The following is an 18,756-nucleotide window of genomic DNA, read 5'->3' on the forward strand; positions in this document are numbered from 1 at the left end:
TTGGGTACACCATCATTGAGTAGAGGGAAACAGTGGTTCAGATGAGAGATGATGATGGCTTAGACAGGGTAGTGAAAACAAACTGTTTACGGAGGTAAATAGACAGGGATTAGTAATGAATTGATAATGGGAGTATGGAGGGAAGAGAAAGGGTCAGTGATGACCCCTCAGGCTAAAGTCTGGGCAGCTGAATGAACAGTGCTGTTCAAGAAGACAGGAATCAGGAGACGGGGACAGCGATTAGGAAGGATCCTTAAAGATGGTCTGCTCCATTGACAGTAAATGGAAGGCAGCAAGTGCTTCTCTTTTCTACTGTGGGCAATTCCCGATAGGACCTGTTTTCCATCCCAGATCAAGTACAAGCCCCATTTAATAAGTAAAGTTCCAGAAAATCATACCTTTCCAGAGAAAAGGCATTCTGAATTAATGAACATCCTTAAATCACGAGTTTGAAATTTAAAATTTAAATGAAAGCATTTAATCAAAATCTACATATCTGTATTATGGTCTATTATTTTCCTATAACTATAATTCAAGTCCTTCTTACTAGGATCCAAATCCAGAAGAACATTGGCAAGCCATCGGAAAAATAAAGATAAATCAATATAAAAAGAAAAGGTATTGTTTGAGTATAAATATCGATCAAAATATTCAAATGAATAGTTTCATGCTTCCATCTGCTGTCCTTCGAAGTCATGGATTGTAAATTAATCCTGGAGAGACCATCCAGCCCATCACTTTGAAGAAGAGGAAATGGAATTCCAGAGAGGTGAAACCTCTAGCTCACAGTCACAAAGCTCATTAGTGACATGACCAGAGCCTCTGGTTTCCAGATCACTAGGCTTTCCTACGGACTACGTGAGCAAATGCGCCCTCTCACCCTAACTCAAAGACAAATATGAAAAACTCAGGTAAAGTAGACTCAACTAGTTGGGGGCTAATTATTAGCAGTTATGTTTGTAGTTCCCTAAACAATGCTGTTTATCAAAAGACTTCCCTTGCCTCTTCCTATCATCCTTCCAGCACTCTCAGTCATTTTAATAGATTTGCCCCTTTATCTCACAATCAGTTTTTATGGTGGGGATGGGGGAGCATAATCAAATGACAGGTGAGGATTAGATTCTGTTTAAGAAAATTCTTCATGTACACAAACTTACAAAGAGATAAATTAGGGGAGATTATTCAAATAATAGCAGACTTTTTTTTATAGGTTTGCTTTTAATAGTGTACTCCATTAGAGCTTTCTAAATATTTATAGATCATTAAGTATTTGACTTGGAGATTGGGGGTGGAAAGAAAGAGTCTTAAAATTAGAGTGTTAAAATATTCAACTAACTGATGGCAAAGGAAATTTTTTAAAATGTTACTTACATTATATTGTAAAATGATTAAACATATAATCTTAGGTATCAAAATAATCTTTTGTGAATAGAAAATACTATTTGTTGGAAGGGAGGGTGACCAAAAATTGATTGATCCTTGCATTGGTTGCATCTCTAGCTTAACGGGTTTAAACGTAAATATAAGCATTGAAAGAACTATTGGATATGCCATCTGGGAACTTACTGAATGGCCATGTTTTCACTTTTAGGATCTTTTTTTGTTTTTACTCTGGCTGCTTCAAAATTCAAAGATAAGTTTTCAAATAAATACTGAATACAGTGATATGCTGATTTGATGATTCTTTTTATTAAGATTCCCTCTTAAGTGTTACATATATTCATGCTCAGAAACTCATGCTCCAAAAACTCCTACTCAGTAATACACTTGATTTTAAAATCACACTCCTTCTGCTTTTGGGTTTGTTGATCTTAACTGGCTAAAAGCTATCAAATATGATGAATGCTAGAGGTCAGAAGATTTACCAATGAGAATGTGAGGAGAAAAAAATTAACTTTGACTTCTTGATGTATGTTTCTTTTGATGATTTTTTAAATGCTTGGAACCTCGAAGGATCCAGCTGCTTCAAGAAACCAAACAGGAAAAGGGAATCCTTCTCCAGGAAGAAGAGGAGGCCCTGAAGTTTGGGAATACCTCCACACTTCAATGTCAAATAGATCAAAAAGCACTTGGAAACAAGGAAAGGAGAAGGCTAGTACAGAGGCTTGGAGGTCCAAATTAGAAGAAGGCAGGTCTGAACGAGAGAGGAAGTAAAAGTTAGTGGATATTTTATGCTCAAACATTATATACATATCCAAATATATTGTGGATATTTAATGCCCATTACAAGGCATGACAACTAAACACATCACCCTCTATTATATCTGGGGGAGAGGGAAGTGGGAGAGAATTGGAAAGAGAGAAAGAAAGGGAGAAGGGAAGGACAAGTGGAAGAAAGAAGAAGGAAAGGAAGGAGCGTGAAAAGGAAGGAAAAGGAAGAAAGAGATGAATGCTATAGAGGACATTTGGGGCAACTGGCATTATTTGAATGTGGACTTATATTAATTCATATCACTCTATCAATCTCTTAAATTTGATAATCACCAGTTATAAGAGAAAGTCTTTATTCATAAGGGATACATTTTGACTATTCAAGTGTAAAGGGTCAAGACATGTTCCTCTCCAATAGTTTAGAAAATAATAATAAATCGAAGTAAATAAAATTCATAAAGCAAAGATAGCAGAGATGTTAACAATTAATGGATCCAGGTGAAAGGTAAAGTGGTCATTGTATTATTCTTGCAGCTTCTGTGTAAGTTTGAATTTGCTCAAATAAAAAGTGAATGATGAAAGCATACAGCAGAGAGATGCCAAAGAGTTAAATAATACTCGCATTTTAAATATAAACTAGGGGCAGAAGAAAATTCACAATAAATACAAAGATGGATTTCTCTTGCTCTCTCTCCCCTCAGAGTATTTGAGATGTTTTGTAAAAAGACAGAAAAAATAAGGTTCTATTAATGCATTCAGACATAGGTGACAGAGGTATTGGCTAGAACTATTGAGTTGGGAGTTAGACTGTCTGGGTTCCAATTGTGACTGTTCTTTTCCTAGTTGCATGAGCTTGGGTAAATTATTAAATTACTCCATGCTTCAGTGTCCTCATCTGTAAAACATTAAGGTAATTGTGAGGATTAAATGGAATAATCCCCAATAAGTGTTTGGACTATACCTGGCATGTGGTAAGCATTCAATAAAGTTAAGTATTCTTATTTTTAATTTAAACTAAAACTAAAAAAAATCAATTAATCGAAACAATCATGGCTAAAACATATGAATAAAAGGCACACTACCTGGGATTTACTTAGATGTTAGAGATAAGTTTCAAATTTGGATCTGAACATCCTGAAAGCCAAAAAGAGAATGTGCACAAGTGCCTAAAATTAATTATGTGAAAAGGGATCCATTTTTTTCCCTAGCAATGAATTCTAAAATAATTTAGGAAGCACTGAGTATTCTATAAGAAACATCTTATAGATATATAAGAATAATATATAATAAATGAAAACTCAATAAGAAACAATTATGAAAGCAGCTTTGCTAAGAAGAGTTCAACTCTGTGTTATTCTTAGAGTAGAACTTGATGCAACAAGAGAAAATGTAGCATCTAAATGAGAAGCGAACAGCCGATATTTTGATTGGTCCTTCATAAATATCACCCTCATAGCAAGGCTTTGTTAAGAATCAAATAGCAGGCCATTAAAATTTTACTCTGACAAGAGTCAGGAATGGAGACGTTAGGTGGCATTTCTTGAAAGTGGATCCTTCCATTTAAGAGCAGGGCTGTGACTTGCATGGCCTAAGGGTGAGTGCCAATTTAAATGTGTATGTTAGGCACCTCTTGCATTATCCTAATCCTGGCCCTCTTTAGGAAAAGCAAGTAGTTCAAGAACAAGAACTCATAACATAAAAATTAGCCCCACTGCATTTCATAAAGTGTCAATTGATAGGAAGAGACAAAATAATGTCTCCCCTTCCTCCCCACTGAAAAAAATAAAATAAAACAAAATCCATTCAGAGGGCAGGCAGGACAGATGGTAGATCAAGAAAATCACCTTCTATTTAACGACTGTATTATAATAACAATTCATAATAATTATAGACCACTATTATATAAAATTCTTAATAGAGATCAGAAGACCACTGCAGCTCTACATTTCACTGTGAAGAGACTGTAACCCCATAAATGATGTGGATTTTTATGTATGCATTGTATTTCAACAAACATCTTTAAATATCAATACTTTTAACCTGAGGATCATAGCTTGGCTGGATGTTTTTCAAAAGCATTCAAGTGTAACAAAAGATTCCTACCACCACATAAAACCACATGATTCTCCAATCCAAGCCCTGAGAAAGGGGTATTTTATGGTTACTCTAATTGCCATCTTACTTGACATATTTAATTCAAGGGACAACATAGATGCAGGTTTAGATGATCTGAATTCTGTGACAAATCTGATACTCTAGAGTCTAGTCAGGAAGTGCAGGCTATCGAGGTCTCCCCTTTATAGTGAAGTGTCCCAAGACTCCAAGACTTTCCAGACATGCCTAGGCACGACTCCTGTAGTAAGCAAATTCTGGTTTGTATTTTTTGGTCCTAATGAGAAGATAAAGAAAATAAAGAACCACTGCAATAAAGAATTAAGTTTCAACAACTTTGGAAGGCAACAAATTTTTCTCAAAATAGACTGAGTCAAACCATCAGTATGCTCTGGGTTGAAAGCAGTAAAGATGATATCTTAAACATTTTAGATTTATTCCAGATTGCATTAGGATGAATTTTAATGGTGCCAAGAAATGTGTAATGATTTGTTATCCTCATATTTGTCCTGGGTAGCAATAAGGAACTACCAATTTAGTATTCCATTTTCAATAGATTAGCTTTTCAGCTAGAAATTTATATGAGTGTGTGTATGTGTGTGACTTTATGTGCTTGTTTGCTTTCATTTATTCAGAGCATTTCTAAATATTGCCATATGGTAATTGAGTTGTAATGTTGCAGCCACTTTGAAAGGAAGATAGAGTATGAAATGGGTCTCCAAGCAATTCAGCCCAGCCAATGTGGGCCACAAAGGGGAGGGAAGAGGAGGGAAATATTCTATTTACCATCTTTCCCCTTGGAAAAACGCCGTTTGTGGGGAGGTCAGAATCCTACACTCCAGTGCCAATCAAAATTAGAACAATCTATGCAAACGTCCTTTATGAGCCCAGAACAACTGTTAGAGAGCCGTAGAAATTGGGTGGATCAGCATGTATGTGGAATAAAGCAGCTGTGCCTAGTAGTTGCTTTACTCGGTTAACACTGTTAATGGCTCCAACACAGACAAAGCATGAGCCAGGGAAGCACCTTCCCTTTCTCACTTGAAATCCTCCTTCAGCCCCTAAGTGGCTCTTTTCTCATGCAGTGTAGCAGGGACATGAATCAGCAACCGAGGGTGTTAGAGGTGTGAGTTCTTCTCCGGGAGGCAGGGAGCTGGGCCTGGTTTTCTATCCTTTCCCACTCTTTACACCCTATCCCACTTCCAGAGAAGTTATGATGCTGTCTTTTGTTTAGCAGAAAGAATGGGGGAAAAGATACTGCCTTTTTTTTCTTTTATATTTAATTGTGCCTCCTTTCAGGTACATTCTTTATAGCTTGCTCACAACTGCTAAGTTCTCAGAAGGCCGACCGGCTTCAAAAGTTCCAGTTAGCTTAAAACAAACCAAAGCAAAACACAGAGCAGTCTTGCGCTTTTGAAATAAGCAATCACAACCAAGCAGAGAAACAGCAATCTAAAACCAACAGCTAGGGACAAGGGAGCGGCCAAGAAGCTGGGGTAGTCCAGGGCTTCTGTTCAGGCAAGACTTTTTGAAGACCCTTTTTGCATACACATCAATCATTCTGGGTGATAAAATGTCATCTGCAATAGAAGGCATTCTTCCAAGGCTTCTGCATTCTAATGAGTTCTGATCTCTGGGCTCAGAGCAGGTATGGAAATGTCCCTGCAAACCTAAGCTGATTCTTCTCTGTAGCTGCTGACAAATATTTCAGCTGGAAGACCTGATTAAGTGGTAATGGCTAACTGGCACCAAAAACCTTAATGCAACGTCTTGAAACAATCAGGAAAGCAGTGAGAATACTCCTTGCTTAACAAGGTAGCTGATACAGATCCGCGCCAAGATCTCTTTCCCAGGACCCTACACACCTCAAGTTATAACAGCCTTTAGCCGTTTATTTCCCTCCCTTGGCCTTTGAACAGGTCTCAGTCAACTGAAAAAGGTATTTGGTAAATGTGCCTCTAGCTTTTATCATCCCTACAAGGGCAATAAGGACCTAAAAAACTCTAATCCCCTGAGCAAAGTCATTTGGACAGGTGTCTGTCCATTTATATAGGAACATTCCACTAAAGGAAATAATGGCTATGAATAAAATGAGCGTGACAGAAGCAAGGATCATCTTTTCTCTCACCAGATGTATTTTTAGCAAAAGCACTCTCTACCCACTCACATTCAAACACGTTAACCTTGAAATCTATGACCTCGTGCTTTCTCTTTGAAATGAAAATGTAAAATGTTTGAGGGAATGTATTTGTGCCCCATTCTCTCTCCATATGCCTGTTTTTCTTTGTGCTTGTTTGCCTTCGCAACTCTTTCTTGGGTAATGCATTTAGAAGGCAAGAGCATTGACTTTGGAGCATTTTCAGGTCAGGGACTGTTTGCTTGCAGGGACCTAAGACCACTCACTCATGAGGAGTAGACCTACCAGGTTTAGTGTCTTGTTTTAGTGAATAAAACTACCTAAAATGATTATACAAGTAAAGAAGACTGGGTGGGCAATGGTGGCTCTGGCAGAATTCTTGCCTGTCATGCTGGGGACCTGGGTTCGATTCCTAGAGCCTGCCCATGCAAAAAGATAAAAAATAGAATTAAAGAAGACTAAAATCAGTCTAGGAAGATGAGCATGCCTTATGCTTAGATAAGCCCAAATTGAACTAACCAGATATCCTCAAATTTGCTCCTTCTCCTGGGTTTCCCATCTCTGCAGTCTACCCAACCACCTGCCACCTGCCCAAGTCATAAACCTGCTAGTCATTCTAGCTTTATCCTTCTCATTCACTTTCTACATTGAGTTATTCAATGGAACATATTTTACCTCCTGAATGTCTCACTGGAGTCCCTTCTGTGTCATCTGTAAAGTAGCACAGACTGTTATATTTGTATATCAGGCAGTGCTCCTACATATCACTGATAACTCGATTCAGGTTATCGAGTACCTACTATGTGGTCAGCACTGCTGCATGGGAAACAATACAAAACTCTTTCATTTTCCATATCTTTTTTTTCTTACAAGTCTTCAAGACAATTTTTCAGGACCAAGGCAGGTATCAGTATTGGGTTGATGAGAAAGCCGAACCTAGAGATAGTGAAAGACTGGACCAAAGTCCCCTAGTACATGGTGTTGTGGGCCAGGCTTGGCCTTCTCTTTTCTCAAACAACGCTAGATCTCTCCTATTGCAGAGCAAATTTCTGTTGCTATGACTATACTTTATGCCACACAATGTCCTATAGTATGCTCTTCTTTGTGTTTCAAATGGCTTCTAAGCACCGCATTATTTTTCTTATTAATTGCAACTCTTGGGTTTCTTCAGTCTTTATTCATTTTATTTTTTTCCTATTTGATGTACGTGGACTCTTCCACCCCCGCTCATGAAGTTTCAAATGAAGCAAAGAGTCAGCATCATTTCGTCTGATGTTCTGCTTCTGTGGCGTTATTGTTGATGCAGCAGCTCTCATAATCATAGTGCTTTACCCACCAAGAAAGCCTACATTTTACGTGCTTAATAAACTTCTAATCTAGTTCCCCATTAATCCTTCCAGCTACAAGAGGAGGAAGAGGTAATATATATGCATTATGATTTTCATTACCTGAATGGAAAAATTAATACAAATTTGATGTAATTTATTTAAGTGTATGATCTGCAGCCAAGGTGTCAGTCTGATTGGGGTATCATAAGTTTACTCTTGATATTTCATAATTGCGTACGTTTCTTCATTCTATTTCCCATTTTGACCAGGAGCTGGGAGGCAGAACTGACAGTGATCTAGAGCAGGAGACTGGCTGTTATATATGTACTCAGGAGGGCAGTTGGAAAATATCTGCAGAGGACTCACCTAAAAACCATAAATAATTACAATAAAAAGCACTATAAACTATTGTGGACTTGGGTCATTGTACTGAGATCTTTTATTTTCCTTCTCATTTATCCTTGTAATGCTCCCATGTGGTTAATCACTTTAGTTGAATATACAATTATTATACCAGAATACAAGTTCCCTGAAGGCAAGCACAATTTGGTTTTCTTTACCACTTTACCCCATACCTAGCAGTGTCTGTTACACAGTAAGTACTCAATAAATATTTGATGACTGAATAAACAAATTTATGAATGCCTACTTTGTGCAGGAGAGGAAGCAATAAGACATTGTCCATGCCAAGAAGCAGTTTATTCTTACAGGAAGTATGGGTTATTATTGCCCTTAGGTACAGGAATAAAGTCAAGATTTCAAGATTTAACTTAATATGTCCTAATTTCTAGTTTAATTACCTATCTTGTTTCTAGTACCCACATTTTAGAAATTATCAAAGGAGTAAACATCGAGCTTACAATGAAATTCAAAAAGATTCAGGAGCCTGAGTCTTAAAAAAAGGTGATTATAGTTGAATGCTATGCTGGAAAAAGGCAAACCTACTCCTTAAATCTTCTTTCTGTTCAACTCGGAAATATTCCTTTTCAGTCTAAGAACTAATCACTGATCCCTACACAATTAATTTTGCACCAGGAAACCTGGGGACAGATCAAGAGTCTCAAACACATTTGCAAAACTTTCTAGTTTAATCTAGAAAACCTCAGAAAGAAAAATATAATGGCAGAGACAAAAATCTACAGCAAGTAAGATACCCTTTGGGGGCATAATAACAAGTGGGTTACTGCTTGCAATTAAACATGACAAGGAAGGATAATTTAAAAATCCCTGTGTGCACTGAAAAACAAGCATCTCAAGATGTGGTAGCCATGCTGGGAATGAAGAAACATGCCAAATGAGTTTCTCTCCATTCACTTTTGTCTTCGGTAAGATTCTCTAAATCAGGGGTGATACACAAAACATTTAGTAATTGGTTCAACATAGGTACTGAGCAATCAGAACTTACTCTGGCCATATGCAAAACAAAGCAAAATAACAACCTGACCATTGGTTCTTGTGCTTCTTCTTAATTTCATTATCAGACCAATTTCCTGGCTCCCTACGCCAACTGGTAACCGTGGACAACTTCTTCTACTGTAATGAGGGTAGACTTCTGTCTCTAGTTACAGGGCCTGAGTTTTAGTCTTACTCTATGAGTTTTGTATATTTGGGCAAATCACTTCATTATTCTGTGCTTCACTTTCAACTTTTGTCAAATATGGAGATTGGGCTGGTGTTCCTCAACAAGATGTTATGAACACTAGGGAGCAAAGAGTGATTGCTGTGGTATAGGACAGTCCTACACTTGACAGGATGTTTAGCATCCATGGCCTCTGGGCACTAAATGGCAGTAGCACTCTGCAGTCATTGTGATGATCAAAATGCTCCACAAATTTCCATATTTGAAAAGGACTGGACTAAACAGTGTTAAAGGCCCTTTTCAGTGTTAATATTGCATTATTACTTGCATACACAGTAATAGTTTCATAGCAGTGAAATTTGCTTAACACTGAATTACCATCTTCTCTTGTTCTCCCTAATGGCAAGCTTACTGGTGCACTAGGTCAAACATTTTTGAATGGCACTTGATTCAGATATTAAGGGCATCTTGATAATGAGCAGCCTACAGTGAAGTGAATTACATGAGTAAATGAGTAGTTTATAGTGAAAAAAAAAAAAAAAAAAGAATTAGAGCCCCATCAGGTCAGGAGCCCAGCAAATCAGCAGTTCTAAACCTTTTAGGGCTGTATCAGTATTCAGTTACATGAAATAGATATTCAATAGAACCTCAAGGGAGGTACTATTTCTGCTTCTGTCACAAAGTTGGAGAATAAGAAGGTTGTTTCTGGAAGTACGGGTTTCAAGAACACCTTCTCATAACAGTGAACAAGGACCAGGAAACCACTGCCTTCACTGCCACAGCCACCACAGTGCTCCTTAGCTCCCGTGAGCCTCTCGACTGGTCCCTGAAAGGACGAAGCAGAAAAACCCAACATGACCACCAACACACTCACCAGCAGAAGACAGCCAAGACACCAGGAACATGCCCTCCCTCACTTCAGCTTTCCAAATCTCAGGCTAGTGCCCATACCTGGAAAAACTGAATGTACATCTGGTCCTAGCTTTAAGGGATTTGGATAAATGTAGATTTTAGCCATCTAGCCTCCACAATGCAGAAAGGTGCAACAGAAGAAGCTTGAAACCAATGCCAATCTACCCTATTCACCACAGACAGCATGGGCCTCCGTCATAATCTGATACAAGTCACGGACTGTCCCAGGAAGAGAAACCTCACCACACATAAAATCCTGCATAACTTTCATGGAATATACAGATCTCCAAAGACCAAAATGAACCCTAAGTTAAGAACCCTTACATGAGAACAGGGATTCCAAAACTTGGCATCTTCAACATTTTTCGACAGAAATTCTTGGTCATGGGAAGAAGCTGTCCTGAATATTGCAGAACGTTTGGCAGCATCTAGGTCCTCTACCATTGGATGCCAGAAGTTCTCCCCAGTCCACTACTGACAGTGCTAACAACAAAAATGTCTTTAGACATTACCAAATATCCTCTCAGGTACAAAAATCACCCCCAATTGCATCTTATTTAGCTCTAAAAGGTTAATGTGAACGCAGAACAATTGCAAGGGGAGCCTCTTTGCTCAATGTGGCTACATTAAATAAGCATCAAGAACATGGTAAGTAAAATGTGACAGGAATATACACATAACCAAGAGCATAGATGACAGCTTGAAGAAAGACTGATAAGGGAACTTAGTTATGTAATTAAAGAAGCAGAATATGGGATTTGGAGTCAGGAGGCCTGGTTTAAGTGTTAATTCCATTGCCTAATATGTGAACTTGGACAAGTCAGTTAGCCTCTCTGAGCCTCGATTTCTCTACCTATAAAACAGGGATTGTGGCAACACCTCTGTCATGAACTTACTGTTTAATTAATTCAGGCACTATAAACTTGGTAGTCCTCTTAGAATGTTAGTCTTAAGGATTGGTTTTATTTTAAAGTTTGTTTCCTCTTCTTCCTCTCTTTCTACAATGGCCACCCTGAGTCACTGGAACCAAGATTCTTTGATCACGTAGCTACCCAACCCCCAGCCTCCTACCTCAAAGAATGAAGTCAAGCTGCTCTGCTTTACTTTGATGTCTTCTGATCCACAAGGAAATCATATGAAGACTATTTCCATTTGGTAGTATTCTCAAGGATAAATTACAAATGTTAAACAGTTAAACCTTAGTAATTTTCATTTTCTTGAAAAGTTTTTTATTTTTTTGCATTGGAGGCTATTAAAGAAAACAATTATTGGGGACCAAAAAAAAAAAAATGTCCTGTCTCTGCCAAATTATAATCACTGCAATTGTTTCAGTCAATGGAAATGGTCCAAGAATTTGAAAAACACATCCTAGTGAAAACCCACAAAATGAAGTTGGCAATTTCTTCTTTTAGATTTTTTAAAAGATACCATAAACTAGAAAATAGAGTTTTTTTCTTGTTAATGAAATTCTCATCTTCCAGCAGCAACTATTACTTTTGCAAATCAATGCTTACTGCTAAAAAGAGAAAATTTAATGGATGAGCATTGTGATAAAAGCAAAGTCCCCTCAAAACAGATTTTAAAGGGAAATTACAATTCAGTAAATTCTCCTTCCTCTCTTATTCCATTTTCATTTCCATTCTCTGCTGTTGCTAACTACAAAAGCTAGATTTTCACTCCATTCTGTTCATCTTTGCAACATAGATAAGTAGACACAAAAGACTTTATGTTGTGGGAAAGAGGTTCTGACCCCTGGATCTAAAATATAATTTGGAGCCCTCCTATGCCAAGTTCATCCACCTCTGCAAACACATTGTAATGAAATATTGAAAGTATGATTAAATCTTAGTATAATCCATAGCTCTTCAAATTTATCTAGAGTTGCAAGGGTTTTCCCTTAGTTTAAGATTCAGCATAAAAGGGGAAATATTATCCACAGACAACAATAAAGTTCCTTTCCTATTAAAACAAACAAGTCAATAAAAAACAATCCCTGGAGTGCAAAGAAAATATACCTCCAGGGGAAATTTATCAAAGGCTATTCATAGAATTATATAATTTCACCAACATAAAATTATAAAATCCAGAACAGTATTTCCTAACCTGCGCTATACATAGTGTTACTTAATACATGTTCAAGGGGAAAAAAAGGTACTGGTATCAATTACCTTTGAAAAATACTAATTCCCTCTTAAAGGTTCATATTTTACACAGCATATTAAAGGATCTAAGAAGTTTGAAGTAAATAAATCATTTAAACTTTGTTTAACCCAGGGATTCCCAAACTTATTTGGGAATACAACGCCCACTCCCATTTTTGTTTTTTTCATTTTTCACAAAATGTCTTTTAGCATACCTCAGATTAAAGTTCTGCAGAGCATATAGAAAATGCTGATTGAGACTCTTGACCCACTATATCACCCACCACACCCCACCATATACGCACACACATACACACACACACAAATACACACCGATATCACCATTCCTCCTTCTGGAGGTACCGTTTTTCTCTTTCTAGTACAACCCTCCAAAACTAGTTTCCTCTTATCATCAAACACATTAATCTTATGTGTACATCTTAGAAACTGTTCTCGATTAAGAAGCAACTAGTCTAATCAACCAGTTGGAAATTCAAAGGCAAAAATGAGGGCTCTGGAATGAGAATGCCTAGATTCAAAGGACAGTTTCATAATTTACTAGCTGATTGACTTTGGGCAAGTTATTTGACCTCTCTAAGCCTTAATATTCTGCCCTGATAATATTCTGCCTATGATAATAGTGCATACTTCATTAGGTTACTGTGATGTTTAAATGAAATGACACAGGCATCAGAGTGACACATCAGTAAGGATTCAAAAACACTAAATAAATAAGCAAATTCATACATGAATGACAGAAATGAATCTCTATTGAAGCATTTTGCCTTCTGTGCTACAAATTTTCCTTTTAGATAAGGCAGTTTTATAAGTTCTTTGGGAAGAGACTTCGTAAGACTTGATAACAAGACCATCAAACAATACAGAGTTGGCCCATTTGTTAGTTTGCTAGCTGCCAGAATGTGATATATCAGAACTGAAATGGTTTTTAAAAAGGGAAAAATTTAGTAAGTTACAAGTCTACAGTTCTAAGGAAGTGAAAGTGTCCAAATTAAAGCACCAACAAGAGGTTACCTTCACTTAAGAAAGGCTGATTGATCTGGAACACCTCTTGTCAGCTGGGAAGTCACATGGCTGGCATCTGCTGTTCCCTTAACCCTGTGCTCCATTGCTTCTGTTCCTGTGGGGTTTTCTCACTTTGCTTCTCTGGGTCTGACTTTCATCTCTTGGCTTCCCTTGACTCTCTCCAGGTTCTAGCTAGCTTAACATCTCAGGGCAATATCTGCTGGGTTCCAAGCATCTCCAAACATCTGTGTCTCTGTTCTCTGAAGCAACTGTTTTACAAACATCCACATCTGTACTCTCTCTGTCACTCTGAAGCTTCTGTCATTTCTGTCAACTCCGACTCTGTCCAAAATGTTTCTTCTTTTGAGGATTCTGGTAAACTAATCAAGACCCACCCGGAATGGGTGGAGTCACATCTCCATCTAATCAAAGATCACACCCACAATTGGGTGTGCCACACCTCCTTGGAGATAATCTAATCAAAAGTTTCTGACCTACAGTACTGAATCAGGACTAAAGGAAATGGTTGCCTCTATAAGATTGAATCAGGATTAAAATATGGCTTTTCTGGGGTATATATTATTTTCAAACCAGCACAGCCCATCCCAACTCTCAGACCTCATCTCAATCTTCTCCCCTTTCTAGTTCTCTGGACCCTACTTCATGGGCCTCTTCAGTTCTTTAGATGTGCTACTCGCTGTCTTGCCTAGACTTTCACACAGACTATTCTCTCTACCTGAAACATTCTTCTCCACCCCTATTTTACTCCAAAATATTCAAGATTTCAGATTAAATGCCACTTCTTCTAGGAAGCTTGCCTGATCTACCTCTCCATACTTTAGTTACCTAAACTACGGTACGTTACCTCTCCATAGTTTGGTTACCCCATGTTCTCCCCCTATAATAATACCCATCACACTTTATTGTAAAGTTATCTGCCTCCTCAGCCTTACTTAGGGGACTGAGTCTATCTGTTTTCTACTCTCTCCCTGGAATTTATCACAGAATAGAAACACTGGTTGTTTTATGAATAAATGGCTGGGGTGAGAACTCTCACCCAACACTTCAATCTCATCCATGATGAGGTCATCTAGTCACTGGGCTGACTTCCAGTAGTGCTCTATATGGCTTTATTAGATATGTAATATATAGCTAATTCTACCCCTTGATCCCCTTTCTGAGGCACAGTAGCCACCGAGCTAGGGTAAGAGAAGTGGATAATTCATAAAGAAAACTTTTTTAAAAGACAGCATGGTGTTCTAGTTTGCAAGCTGCTGGAATATGATATACCAGAAATAGAACAGTTTTTGAAAGGGGGAATTTATTAAGTTGCAAGTTTACAGTTCTAAGTCTGTGACAATACCCATATTAAAGCAAGGCTATAGAAATGTCCAATCTAAGGCATCCAGGGAAAGATACCTTGGTTCAAGAAGGCCAATGAAATTCAGGGTTTCTCAAATGGAAAGGCACATTTTGAACATGGCGATGTCTGCTAGTTTTCTCTCCAGGCTTCTTGTTTCATGAAGCTCCTCCGGGGGCATTTTCCTTCTTCATCTCCAAGGGTCTCTGGCCGTGTGGGATCTCGTGGTTCTTGGGCTTTCTCCTCTCATGACTCTCTCACTTCAAAATGCTTTCTCTTTAAAGGATTCCAGTAAACTAATCAAGGCATACCTGGAATGGGTGGAGTCATATCTCCCTCTAATCAAAAGTTAACACCCACAATTAGGTGAGTCACATTTCCATGGAGAAAATCTAATCAAATTTCCAACCTGCAGTGCTGAATAGGGATTAAAAGAAATGGCCACTCCCACAAGATGGATTAAGATTAAAACATGGCTTTTCTAGGGTACATAATCCTTTCAAATCAATATACATGGTAATTTAGTAGTTATGCTAAATCAAAATACTGCAGGATCAGGGAGTTACCACAATGGTTGGTGGCTCTAGACCATGCTGCCTCTATCACAATCTACCCCAACAAAATGGATGTCCCTATACTACCCCAAAAGGGAAGTATAAAAAGCTCTCTTAACCTCGATCCTGAGACAAACTGTTGAGACCCCAACACATGCATCCAACAGCTTCAACTACCTGGATCTGCAGCTTTCCAGTCACAGCCAGGGAAAATGGATGGACAACCCAGGTATAAGGTGGATAAAAAGAAGGGTGTGGTTTTGGAAGCAGTGGACTGGATGGTGCAGGAGAACAGAGGGCTGTGTACGGTGATTATAAATCCTGGTTTGCCCTGGAGAAACCCCATTCATTCATGTTGTCCTGATGTAATTCTTAAGAACATTGCTTTTCATTCTCAAAAATGTCCCAGATTGGCTGAAAAATTATATGGTTGTCCTAGGCCAGAGTTTCTCAACCTCAGTACTATTGACACTTTGGTTCAGGTCAGTCTCTGCAGAGGATGCCACGTGGACAGGATGTTTGGCAACATTTCCGGCCTCTCCCCACTAGATTCCAATAGCACCTTCCCCACAGTGTGACAAGTAAAAATGTCTCCAGATATAGCCAAATGTTCCCTGGGGGTAAAATCACTCCCTCTCTCCCCTCTTTCCAATTAAGAGCCACTGCCCTAAGCATGAGCAATGTAGGGGCTGTGAGAGAGAAGTCAGCAGGATTTACAATTGCACAAATGAAAGATAGTCAAGTGACTGATGCAGAGAATGAAGAATAATGCACCCTACCCTACTCCTCTAAGAGCTGAAATCTTTGAGTAATGGATGGAAGGCACTGAATAGAATAATATTGTCAATCTCAAATGTTCACTGCAATAATCAGGGTCCATAATTATAGACAACAGAACCTGCTCTAGCCAGTGCAGGCAGAAAAGGATTTGTTAAGGTTATATCTAATTTATAGAACCACTGAGGAGGAAGACAAATTGTAAAAATAGACTCTAGACTGAGCTTCCATGAATAAGTCCTCAAACCAAATGGAATGCCTAGGTTGCTAAAGGACATGCTTCCTTTTCCATGATTAGGAAGTTGTAGGATCAGGGAGCTGCTGCAATGGTTGATGGCTCTACACCATACCACCTCTGTCACATGCAATTCCAGCAAAATTGATGTCCCCATCCAGACTTTCTGCTGTGCAACTCCATGCTCCCAGAATGGTGTTGGGATGGGTACTGAATATGCCCTTCCATGATATCTTGCATGCCAGTTGACAGTGACTCTCTTTGGATTTAAACAGATTAATTAAACCCCTCATAAACAACACTTAGCATATGCTTCGGAACTCTGGGTATGATGTGATCAGCTAGCATTATCTTATTTTTCTTACACTGATAGGCTATATTATCCTATTCTTGCATTGCTAAAGATATTTTAGAAGGTCATATGTCATTTACTTTAATTTTTTCCACTGCATGTGTTGGAGGAGTATCTTATAGAAAAAAAAATCATCACTATAGTCTTCTATCAGTATGCATATTACTTTATTGCCCTTATTTCTATATTGTCGTTTTCACTTTTACTAGACATGAGTTCTGTATCCTGCTTCATTGTTCTTTGTGTCCTTAAGGCCTAATAAAGTGCTTGGAGTGGTGTAGGGGCAGAGTAAATGTATTAAGAATTAATTAATTAGTTGCAACCTATTATTAATTGATCATGTTCAGGGACATTGCATTCTGTCAACCCTGTCCACAATCTGAACGTGAATTTCTATCTAAACTTCCAAGTTCAAAGAAATATTCAGATTTTCCTTTTCGTGGAGCAGCTCCATAAAATTCACCACTATTCATACCAAAATAGGAAAAGTCAAGAAAACAATGAAAAACAACCTAAGACTAATGCAATATTTATCCCAAACCTCTACTTACGTAAATTGGAAGAACAACCAGTCTATCAGAAGATGTTAAACAAGCTCCAAGTGCTCCAGGCCCAACCAGGTGATCTCTAGGATGGGCAAGAAGCAAACAAAAATCATTCTTCTTGTCAATGAGGATAAGCTATAGTTGAGGAGACAATACTAACACCCAATACACAATCCAGGAACAGCTTAAGGTATATTCTGGATACTCATGCAGTACATTTCAGAGGAGCAAGAAACATGGGCTACAGCTGCCAGGGAAGCTTCTGGAGGAGGTAGCCCTTAAACCAGGCTTTATAAATTAGGTATAGTGGGTTTTGAGGAAAAGATATGTCAAGAAATGAACATGTCATGCATGGAGGATGGTATGAGGTCCAGCTAGTAAATAAGGATAGATCAATTTGAGAGCTTTATGAGTTAAACTGAGAAGTCTGGATTTGTTGCTTTGGGAAGAAAGGAACTGATGCTGGTTCTTGAGCTGCCAGTAGGATGAAAGCAAGATGGTTATGGAGGGTAAGGGAAAGCCTGGTTCCAAGCATCAGCTGGGAATAAAGAAATGAGAATTAAGATAAGAATGGTGATAATTGTTTTGGAGAAAGATAAATAGGATCTGTGGGAACTGTGAGAAGGAAGAAACCATAGGAGCTGATTAGTTGCTTTATCAGAGAGGATGGAGGAAAAGGAGGGAGGAGAAGAAACTGGGAGTTATGAATAAAAAGGAAGATGCTGAGATGACTCAGAAGCACTAATCTTGGCTGATCCAGAAGAAAGTAATGGGTGCAGGAGGAAGGAGATCATACCATCACCTCATTAGCTAAAGAAGGGCAAAATTAAACAAACATCCAGACTCAGAAAAGGGAACCTCCCATGACTGAATCCCTCCTTTGGCTATGCATTTAGTATCTACTACTTAATGCTTGCAACAACCCTATGAAGTTTATCACTTCCATTTTAAAAATGAGGAAACTAAGCTACAGGACATGAAGCTCATTCTCAATATCATACAATCCCTATCAGAAGGGGAGAAATTTGGATTCAGGTCTCTCTGACCATGCACCATGCTCCCAACTACTCCAGCTCCTTGTAGAAGCAATGTCTGTGATGCCGAAGACATCGATGTTCAATTTCTGATCTGAAGCAGCAAGTTTAGATGGAGTAAGTGGGAAAACAAAGAAATCCTCATTTTAGAATATGAATGATACACAGACTTACTTCATGTTCATCAGGTTGAAAATGGAATGGAGTGGGATGAACACTTCCTAGGTATGCAATGTAGTCAGTTATTATATTGCTTCTGTTAGTGGTGGTTGTGGTTGTGGGAAGTATGAAAAGGCTGGTGAACAGATTTTTACAATGTTACAAAGAGAAGATAGAGTGAGTGAGGGATGGCTCAGCCTTGGAAAGTTCCTATGTGACACAGGAATGTCAAAAATCAAGACACACTCTCTGGCTTCTGTCTTACCCCTCTCATCCAACACAGCTACTTTGATTAAGATCTGAATCTCTATATAAACTGAGGATAACATTGACTAATTTTCACAGATATAATTATAT

At 38.3% G+C, this 18,756-nt stretch overlaps 1 long non-coding RNA gene across 2 annotated transcripts; it reads left to right on the forward strand.

Moving 5' to 3' along the window:
- The first annotated feature begins 813 nt into the window (after positions 1-813).
- On the forward strand, positions 814-8,127 carry LOC143661041 (uncharacterized). Of its 2 annotated transcripts, none has more exons than XR_013164394.1 (3): positions 814-911; positions 1,954-2,156; positions 7,998-8,127. It is a non-coding gene; the product is annotated as an uncharacterized LOC143661041 (long non-coding RNA). The 2 variants fall into 2 exon arrangements; XR_013164395.1 differs by having other exon boundaries at positions 1,954-2,132.
- Positions 8,128-18,756: the final 10,629 nt, after the last annotated feature.

Source organism: Tamandua tetradactyla, chromosome 2 (assembly GCF_023851605.1).
Source record: "Tamandua tetradactyla isolate mTamTet1 chromosome 2, mTamTet1.pri, whole genome shotgun sequence".
NCBI lineage: Eukaryota > Metazoa > Chordata > Mammalia > Pilosa > Myrmecophagidae > Tamandua > Tamandua tetradactyla.